The sequence below is a fragment of the Mirounga leonina genome, unplaced genomic scaffold (genome assembly GCF_011800145.1).
Source record: "Mirounga leonina isolate KUSES-001 unplaced genomic scaffold, KU_Mleo_1.0 Mir_165, whole genome shotgun sequence".
Classification (NCBI taxonomy): domain Eukaryota; kingdom Metazoa; phylum Chordata; class Mammalia; order Carnivora; family Phocidae; genus Mirounga; species Mirounga leonina.
This window is the reverse complement of record NW_023270415.1, coordinates 38,643,137-38,654,045: the sequence shown is the minus strand read 5'-3', so window position 1 is coordinate 38,654,045 and position 10,909 is coordinate 38,643,137.

Genomic DNA, 10,909 nt, shown 5'->3' with positions numbered 1-10,909 from the left:
CAAACTCACTTTATGAGGCCAGCATTACCTTGATCCCCAAACCAGACAAAGACCCCATCAAAAAGGAGAACTACAGGCCAATATCCCTGATGAACATGGATGCAAAAATTCTCACCAAAATACTAGCCAATAGGACCCAAAAGTGCATTAAAAGGATTATTCACTGCAACCAAGTAGGATTTATTCCTGAGGTGCAAGGTTGATTCAACATCCTCAAATCAATCAATGTGATACAATACATTAATAAAAGAAAGAACAAGAACCATATGATCCTCTCAATAGATGCAGAAAAAGCATTTGACAAAATACAGCATCCTTTCTTGATTAGGACTCTTCACAGTATAGGGATAGAGGTTACATACCTCAATATCATAAAAGCCATCTATGAAAAACCCACAGCGAGTATCGTTCTCAATGGGGAAATACTGACAGCTTTTCCCCTAAGGTCAGGAACATGCCAGAGATGTCCACTATTACCACTGCTATTCAACATAGTACTAGAAGTCATAGCCTCAGCAATCAGACAACAAAAAGAAATAAAAGGCATCTGAATCAGCAAAGAAGAAGTCAAACTCTCATTTTTTGCAGATGATATGATACTTTATGTGGAAAACCTAAAAGACTCCACCCCAAAACTGCTAGAACTCATATAGGAATTCAGTAAAGTGGCAGGATATAAAATCAATGAACAGAAATCTGTGGCATTCCTATACACCAACAACAAGACAGAAGAAAGAGAAACTAAGGAGTCAATCCCATTTACAATTGCACCCAAAACCATAAGATACCTAGGAATAAATCTAACCAAGGAGGCAAAGAATCTGTACTCAGAAAACTATAGAATACTCATGAAAGAAATTGAGGAAGATACAAAAAAATGGAAAAACGTTCCATGTTCATGGATTGGAAGAACAAATATTGTGAAAATGTCTATGCTACCTAGAGCAATCTACACATTTAAAGCAATCCCTATCAAAATACCATCCACTTTTTTCAAAGAAATGGAACAAATAATCCTAAAATTTGTATGGAACCAGAAAAAACCCCGAATAGCCAGAGGAATGTTGAAAAAGAAAACCAAAGCTGGCGGCATCACAATTCCGGACTTCCAGCTCTATTACAAAGCTGTCATCATCAAGACAGTATGGTACTGGCACAAAAACAGACACATAGATCAATGGAACAGAATAGAGAGCCCAGAAATGGACCCTCAACTCTATGGTCAACTAATCTTCGACAAAGCAGGAAAGAATGTCCAATGGAAAAAAGTCTCTTCAACAAATGGTGTTGGGAAAATCGGACAGCCATGTGCAGAAGAATGAAATTGGACTATTTCCTTACACCACACACAAAAATAGACTCAAAATGGATGAAAGACCTAAATGTGAGACAGGAATCCATCAAAATCCTAAAGGAGAACACAGGCAGCAACGTCTTCGACCTCAGCCGCAGCAACTTCTTCCTAGACACATCGCCAAAAGCAAGGAAAGCAAGGGCAAAATGAACTATTGGGACTTCATCAAGATAAAAAGCTTTTGCACAGCAAAGGAAACAGTCAACAAAACCAAAAGACAGGGCGCCTGGGTGGCTCAGTTGGTTAAGCGACTGCCTTCGGCTCAGGTCATGATCCTGGAGTCCCTGGATCGAGTCCCGCATCGGGCTCCCTGCTTGGCAGGGAGTCTGCTTCTCCCTCTGACCCTCCCCCCTCTCATGTGCTCTCTCTCATTCTCTCTCTCTCAAATAAATAAATAAAATCTTAAAAAAAAAAAAAGACAACTGACAATGGGAGAAGATACTTGCAAATGACATATCAGATAAAGGGCTAGCATCCAAAACTATAAAGAATTTATCAAACTCAACACCCAAAGAACAAATAATCCAGTCAAGAAATGGGCAGAAGACATGAACAGACATTTCTGCAAAGAAGACATCCAAATGGCCAACAGACATATGAAATAGTGCTCAACATCACTTGGCATCAGGGAAATACAAATCAAAACCTCAATGAGATACCACCTCACACTAGTCAGAATGGCTAAAATTAACAAGTCAGGAAACGACAGATGTTGGCGAGGATGTGGAGAAAGGGGAACCCTCCTACACTGTTGGTGGGAATGCAAGCTGGTGCAACCACTCCGGAAAACAGTATGGAGGTTCCTCAAAAAGTTGAAAATAGAGCTACTGTATGACCCAGCAATTGCACTACTGGGTATTTCCCCCAAAGGTACAAATGTAGTGATCCGAAGGGGTATGTACACCCCAATGTTTGTAGCAGCAGTGTCCACAATAGCCAAACTATGGAAAGAGCCAAGATGTCCATCAACAGATGAACAGATAAAGATGTGGTATATATATATATACACACACACAATGGTATATTATGCAGCCATCCAAAAAATGAGATCTTGCCATTTGCAACAATGTGGATGGAACTAGAGGGTATTATGCTAAGCGAAATAAGTCAATCAGAGAAAGACAAGTATCATATGATCTCACTGATATGAGGAATTTGAGAAATAAAACAGAGGATCATAGGGGAAGGGAGGGAAAACAAGGAGGGAGAGGGAGAGAAACCATAAGAGACTCTTAATCTCAGGAAATAAACTGAGGGTTGCTGGAGTGGAGGGGAGTGGGAGGGATGGGGTGACTGGGTGATGGGCATTGGGGAGGGTATGTACTATGGTGAGTGCTGTGAATTGTGTAAGAATCACAGACCTGTACCCCTGAAACAAATAATACATAATACATTAAGAAAAAAAAAGTTACAGTTTCATTTGATACAAACTGATACAGGCCCTTTAATATTTTGCAAGCTTGTCTTGAGTTTATAATTCACTCCATCAGACAAAAGCCACACCCCCAATGTCTTTGCTAGAGTTGTCCTCTATTTTGGGTTTCCATGTGAAACTACTACGGGACAATAGCCTTAATAACTTGAGAAGCTCTCGCATCTGTTGACTAGAAAGCATCTTTAAGCTTCCTGAGGTTTCAACAAAGAGTTTTGCAGTCATGTTCATGACTTCATCTTTATAATTCATTTTCCTGATGGTTCCCTGATTTGTTCTCTGTCTGGAACTCATTTAATTTTAGCATCATTTACTGTCTGGAGAGACTAGGAATAAGAAAATTTAATTTTTCAAACCCCCAAATTTGTGGCTCATTTCTTCTTGCTTGCCTTTCTCCTCTTTTACCATAGGCAGCTAGAAAAATCTAGATAGCACCTTTAACATTTTATCTAGAAATCTCCTTAGGTGGGCCATCCAGTTGATGAGATACACTTTTTATTTTCCATGTTAATGCTGCTGGCATCATTGCTTAACTTTCTGCTACTATGTAACAAGAGTCACCTTTCTTCCAATAATGTAACAATAACATTTCCAATAATATTTTTCTCATATTCCTTTAAATCCTCACCAGCAGCCTCCTGGGTAACATCAGGCTCCTGCTAACAGTCTCTTCAAAACCCTTCTAGGGGCACCTGGGTGACTTAGTTAAGCATCTGACTTCTTGATTTTGGCTCAGGTCATGATCTCAGGGTCATGGGATCGAGCCCCCAGCCAGGCTCCATCACGGAGTCTGCTTGAGATTCTCCTTCCTTCTCCTTCTACCCCACCCCCCCACTCACACACAGTTTCTCTCTCTCTCTCAAATAAATAAAATCTTAAATAAATAAATAAAATAAAAAGACCCTTCTAATTTAACCCAAGTCCCAACCCCAAAACCCATTACATGGCTTAGGTATTTTGTTATAGCAGCAAATTCTTTATCAGAGAAGACCAAGAATCATACAGACTGGCCTTAGGTAATTGTGGGAGCTGTTTAAGCCATCTATATAGGGCTGTTGCTGATGTGTGTGGTGCTGTGCTTGCCCCAGGATTCAGAGACGCTGAAGGAGAAGATCTGGCAGAAGTGGGAGAAGCTGCAGGCTCCATGGTTAATTCACACCAGTGAAGCGAGCCAGCAGATCGGCAACAGGACACATGTTATTGACACTCGATGCCTTCACGCTAACGTTCCAAGCTTCTGCTTGACTTGTGCCTTCCAAATGTGCAAAACGTCGCTTGTGGCCAGGACTGGGAAACTATACAGGGAAGGGGATTCTGAGATAAAGTCTAAGTTTAAACTGATCCAGTACAAATCCACCACACCGTCACCCTTCACACATATCTGCTTCTCTTTCCATTGCTATTATCACAAGCCAGTCTCATCATCTCTACCTGTATTACTGCCTATTCTCTGCCACTCTGCAATTACATACATGGTCAGTGCCATCAATCATCTTATAATACATCTTACTCTATGATAAATTTATAATAAATAAAATCTTTCATTCACCCCTCATTGCTTATAAGTTAAAATCCCAACTATTGAGTTGGAATTAAAGTATCAGTCTAGCCCCAGCGTCATTATATGTCATTCCCTTTCACTAACCTTCTATTCTGCCTCTAGAAGACCACTATTCATCAAAAGAATCAAATATATTTAGTCCTTTGTTTATGCCATTCATTTTTCTTATATTCCTTTGCCACCTGCCTGTTCCCAATCCTTTAAAGAATCTGCTCAAGTATTTCCTCTGTCATTTTCCTTGAACTGTGACCTGTCCGAGCAAAACTGCTTCCATGTTTGTTTTGTGGGGCTTTATACAAACTCTAATTTAGCACTTAATACTTTGTATTATTGTTGTCATATTTCTCTCTTGCTATACGTTTAAACTGCAATCTCTATCACTATGCTTGGCATAGAATTCAGTAAATGTTCATTAAATTAAAATGAATTTTATGCTAAGGGGTTGTCTGAAGGAGTACCTTATATAAAGTCTATTAGGGGCGCCTGGGTGGCTCAGTTGGTTAGGCGACTGCCTTCGGCTCAGGTCATGATCCTGGAGTCCCAGGATCGAGTCCCGCATCAGGCTCCCTGCTCGGCAGGGAGTCTGCTTCTCCCTCTGACCCTCCCCCCTCTCATGCTCTCTCTCTCTCTCATTCTCTCTCTCAAATAAATAAATAAAATCTAAAATAATAATAATAAAATCTTTCTTTAAAAAAAAAGTCTATTAGCATAAATTAATGTTCATGAAAATATAGGAGAAAAGACATGTGAAGACACAGAAGTTTAAAACATTGAGTAATTACTCGTTAGGCACTGTCCAAGATGCCTAGTATACAAATATGAATAACAGTCATTGTCTTCAAGGGGTGTAGAGTCTAGTGGGAAATTAGAAATGTAAATCGGTCATTCATTCATCAAGTATTTATTGTTTTCCAGTTTCACTGAGATATAACTGACATACAACATTGTATAAGCTTAAGGTGTACAAAATAATGATTTGATATGTGTAAATGTGGCAAAATGAATACCACAATAATCAGATATTTACCAAGTGCCCATTACATGCTGGGTACCATTAGAGTACTAAGACATCTTGTTGGTTCAAGGAAGATTTCCTGCTGTTGACTGTTGAGTCTAGTCATAACAGGTAAGAAGAATTAAGCAGTTGATTAAATAAATATAAGGAGGTGGGGGTAAATTTAAATAAAAGGGGTGTGAGAAAAAGGTTCACAGGCATGAAATACATGGGACCATGAGGAATATAAATAATTCTAGTGCATAAGTCTAAAGAAAGGAGTGATGAGAAGCGATGCTGGAGAGGTATGCAGGACCAGTCATAAAGGACCCCCCTTAAATGCCATGTTAAGGAGTGGACTCATCCTCTAGGACTGGGGAGCCACTGGAAAGTTTAGGTTAGGAGACAGTCCTCAGATTTGCATTTCTGGCAGTTCACTTTGGCAGCATGAAGGAAGGGGGCAGTGTAAGGGAGTAGCTCTGTGGGCAGGGACAGCAGTTATGACATTTTTGTACTATTCTAGGTGAGAGGAGAAAGGGACAGGGAAGAAATGATAGGGTATAATGTGGGTGGGATTGCCACTACAACCCGATCTCATAGGTACATTAGATTAGATGTGAACCACAATTGAGGGTGTGAAGTGGGGAAATGAAAGTGGGGTAATATTTGGTAGGGTGAGGCTGTGGCACAAACCCAGTTCATGAAGACATTAAAAACCTAGGAAGAGAAATGTAGAAAAGGGGACGGGGTTTACTGTTTCAGACTTTGGAGTTTTCACTTGCATCTTAAAACGTGCTCCCTATAAGCACTCAGTTGAAACAGCCTCTGAGCTCTGCTATATGGGTTGGCCTCATGGAATGTTGGCATCCAGAGCTTTCCCAGCAACCAGAAATCTATCTATTTGCAGGAAAATTGAAAAATCACCAGTTTCTTGAGAATGCATCATCCTGTGAACTCAGCACAAAACTAGGAACCTTAAATTGAATGTTAATCTAGAATGTGAAGGTGACTTATGTAAACAGCAAGTCAGTCAAACTGGCTTTATCTCTCTTCTCATCAGTAAAATAACAAGAATACCAATCTATTCCACTGAGATTGTGTGGGAAATATCTAACTGCTGATTATAAACTACTTTGGAAGTATACAGTGCTGAAGGAATGCTAAAATATATAGCATCCTAGAATCTCAAGGACTTTAAAATAATCAGTAATTTTATTAACACATTAATTAACATCTACAACACATCTACTAACATTTATTAACATCTATAGTAGAAAAGAACCTGGCTAATTCCTATGACAGGGGCCCCGGTGACAAAGGATTTTGAAAGCTGCAAAAATGCATTAAAAACAGGAGTTCATAAACACAGGTTATGGCAGAAACCAACACACTTACTTGAATTATTTTGGCAAGCTTATTTTGTGATTAAAACATGGTCTGAGATTTGGGGTAAAAGTTTTCCAACATGAGCAGATTCTTCGTATACTAAAAACCTACTGCAGAAATTCTCTGTCCTGTAATAAAAAAAAGCGCACTGGCTTTCTCTTGGTTCGTTTTCTTTTTAAATATGGAAATGGAAGCTTTGATTTAAAGGGTTTTAGATTCTCAGGGTGCCTGGCTGGCACAGTCCGTTAAGCATCCAACTCTTGGTTTTGGCTCAGGTCATGATGTCAGGGTCGTGAGATGGAGCTCCATGCTCAGCGGGAAGCCTGCTTCTCCCTCTCCCTCTGCCCTTTCCCCCTGCTCATGCTGTTTCTCTCTCTCAAATAAATAAAATCTTTAAAAATATATAAATAAGAAAAATAAAATGACTTTACTTGGCAAAATTAAGAGTTGATAACTGAATTTCTTACAAATTGCTTCCTGTGTTAAAGTCTGTGAACCACTGTTACATTTCTAACCTCATAGCCAACAAGAATTCTTTGTACAGCACTGCTGACAAATCCTCACCTAGTTCCCTATTTGAACTCCTTTAATGAGAGTGCATTCAGATATCTAAGTAATAAGTTGCAGTAGTGATGGATAAAGGATAGTGTACTGCAGGTTGCAGCAGAGACAGGTCCTTGACACAGTAGGCATATATCAGCACCTTAATCAGTCCCAAAAGTGGTACAGGCGCACATCAGAAATTTAACAAGAGTTAGCGATCTTGATTTCAAATGTTGTACAAAAGAAAACAGAACTACGTTTTATTGAGCATTTACTATATGTGTGCTAAGTGCTTTACCTAAGTGGGCTTTAGTCCTTGCAGAAGGTCGGGTTGGTATTCTCATCCCTGTTCTAAACATGGGAATGAGACTTGAAGACTTTGAGAGTGAACAACTTGCTAAGCCACATTGATAGTAAGTGGCAAGGCTGACCTCAGAAGGCAGGCCTTTGAGAATGCAAAATCCTTTATGTTTTTTATTTTTATTTTTTAAGATTTCCTTATTTATTCTGGGGGGGGGGCGCGGAGGGGCAGAGGGAGAGGGAGAGTCTTAAGCAGACTCGAAGCTGAACATGGAGCCTGATGCGGGGCTCAATCTCACAACCCTGACATCACGACCTGAACCGAAACCAAGAGTTGGATGCTTAACAGACTGTGCCAGCCAGGGACCCTGAGAATCTAAAACCCTTTAAATCAGAGTTTCCATTTCCATATTTAAAAGGAAAACGAACCAAGAGAAAGCCAGTGCCCTTTTTTATTACAGGACAGAGAATTTCTACAGTAGGTTTCTAGTATACGAAGGATCTGCTCATGTTTGAAAACTTTTACCCCAAATCTCAGACGTTTTAATCACAAAATAAGCTTGCCAAAATAATTCAAGTAAGTGTGTTGGTTTCTGCCATAACCTGTGTTTATGAACTCCTGTTTGGGTTTTTTTTTAAAGATTTTGTTTATTTGACAGAGAGAAACACAGCGAGAGAGAGAACACAAGCAGAGGGAGGGGGAGAGGGAGAAGTAGGCTTTCCGCCGAGCAGAGAGCCCAATGCGGGGCTCGATCCCAGGACCCTGGGATCATGACCTGAGCCAAAGGCAGACGCTTAACGACTGAGCCACCCAGGCGCCCCTGAACTCCCGTTTTCAATGCATTTTAGCAGCTTTCAAAATCCTTTGTCACAGGGGCTCTTGTCATAGGAATTAGCCAGGTTCTTTTGTATTATAAATGTTAATAAGTGTTAGTAGATGTTAATTAATATATATACATATATATGTATAAATTTCATGCAATTAAATGAATTTGCCTTATGAAAAATTCATCATCTTATACAAAATTTTCTTATTTTGCAAATGGTATCAGCTTACAGATCAGCATTTGATTACCACTAAGTTAGAAGAACCTCTCAGATTCTACTAAACACCCCCCCACACACACAAATACACATATACATATATTTTGGAAGTTTCTACCAAAAATTAGATACATAGAAAACAGAAGGAAGTAACCAATTAAAATTAAAAGTAGAAATGAAAGTATCAGGAAAGAGAACAGTGAGATAAAACCAAGCTCAATAAGGTAACTAAACATTTACAAAGTCTACGGATAGAATTAAAGAACAAAAAGGTGAATGTAAGGGAGGATGTTATGATGCCAATCAAGATTTTGGCTTGAGAACAAGATACCCTTGACTGAGACATGAACTGTACTTTCCCAGACCAGCTGGAGATGGTGGCGGGCGAACCGGGCCCATGTGTTGGCTTAAGGCCACAGCCACGGCTCAGCCCCTGCTGAGTGCTGCCATGAGGAAGTCCTGGCCCAGTGTCGACAGCTCTGATTTCTTGGAGAAGTAGAAACATGGACTTTAAGTGAAATCTCCCAGCTCTTAAATACTACCAACTAATTCACTTTTGAATTTTCTTTGAACCACTTCAAACAAAATACCTGTCTGGACCCCACTCAGCCAGCTCGGGTGGAGCAAGGCAAAAAGAACATCAAGGATAATATCCTGAAAGACAGTCAAGAGAAGAGGTGCAGCCAGAACAGAGCCTAAGGAGGAGGAACCAGCAGAATAGTGTTGTGAATAGCAAGACAGAATTTCAAGGAGCAAGTGGTCCAGTGTCAAATGCAGCAGAGACTTCCAGAGAGATACAAGAACGGGAAAGTGATCACTGGTACCGCTTTTACAGCAATTTCAGTGGAGTGGTGGTATTAAACCCAGGCTGTTGTGGGTATTCTTTGTGAAGCTTAGTAAAATGTTTCCTTAATTCACATTAATTCACCAATATCAGAAAAGTTAAAAATTCATTAAAGAATACCATAACCAAACCTGAAAACTCTATTCTGATCAAGAATCTTGACAGCTCAGGGCGCCTGGGTAGCTCAGTTGGTTAAGCGGCTGCCTTCGGCTCAGGTCATGATCCTGGAGTCCGGGATCGAGTCCCGCATCGGGCTCCCTGCTCGGCAGGGAGTTTGCTTCTCCCTCTGACCCTCCTCTGTCTCATGTGCTCTCTCTCATTCTCTCTCTCAAATAAATAAATAAAATCTTTAAAAAAAAAAAAAGAATCTTGACAGCTCAACTCCAAACAGAATATAAATGTCAAACTTTGAGGTAACATATAAGAAGCAAAACTATTAGAATTTTTACCTTATTATCTCAGATTCTTCCTGGGTCTCATAATGGCCTAAAGCTACAGAAAATCTTCTACACTGAATACCAAGGGCAGCAGTGAAATTTCCCCATTCCAGCATCTCAGGCTCTGCTTTGTGAACTACCTTCACGATCCAAAACTTTTCCGATCCAAAACTTTTCCAAAACAAATCGTTAGCCTTTCTATCACCTCTGCTTCCCTTCCAGGTGACACACAGGCAAAAAAAAGAAACAAAACAAAAAACAAAAACAACCCCTCCACATACACAAAACACAGCAAAATAATAACCATTATTTTCATATTGAGCATTTGCTAAAATGCTAGATTCATTATTTGAACTTTCATACTTACTTGTATCATTCTCCTACTAAGGTAAATGTTATTATTCCTATTATTCCTATTTTATAACAAGCAAAGCTCTGAAAGTTTAAATATATGCACAAGTTTAAAACATAAGTGCCAGTCAAGATTTAAATCTAGGTCTAATCCCAAATTCCAGTATTTTCAGTACATATGAAAATCCTTAATGCTCATCAAATATTCCAGCTCTGCCTTCAGGACACATGCATGGCAGGGCTGCACCTCTGGGTACTTTCCTATTTGCGTGAGGCCATATGACAAATTCAAGCCAATGAATGGAAACGAGTGTTTCTTCTGAACCACAAAATCTGTTGGAGTGAAACTCCAGAACACTGTCTCCTAGAAAAGTTTAAGACAGTGACAGCTTAGGTCCCAGGGTATAGACATGAAGCACAGCTCCCAGCCAATTGGCAAAATGTAGCACATATAAGAAATACTCCTTGTTGGAACAGCCACCAAGATTTTTGAGTTGTTACCACAGCCTGACTTAGTCTATCCTGACTGCTACCACCAGTGGTCTCAAAAGTCAAATATCGTCTCATCTCAATGGGTCAGGATACAGTATGAAAATAGAATGGAGTAAGTTAAGGTCCACTGAACTTTTCAAAGGGGGTTCATGTAGTCTAGCATTAGGCAAT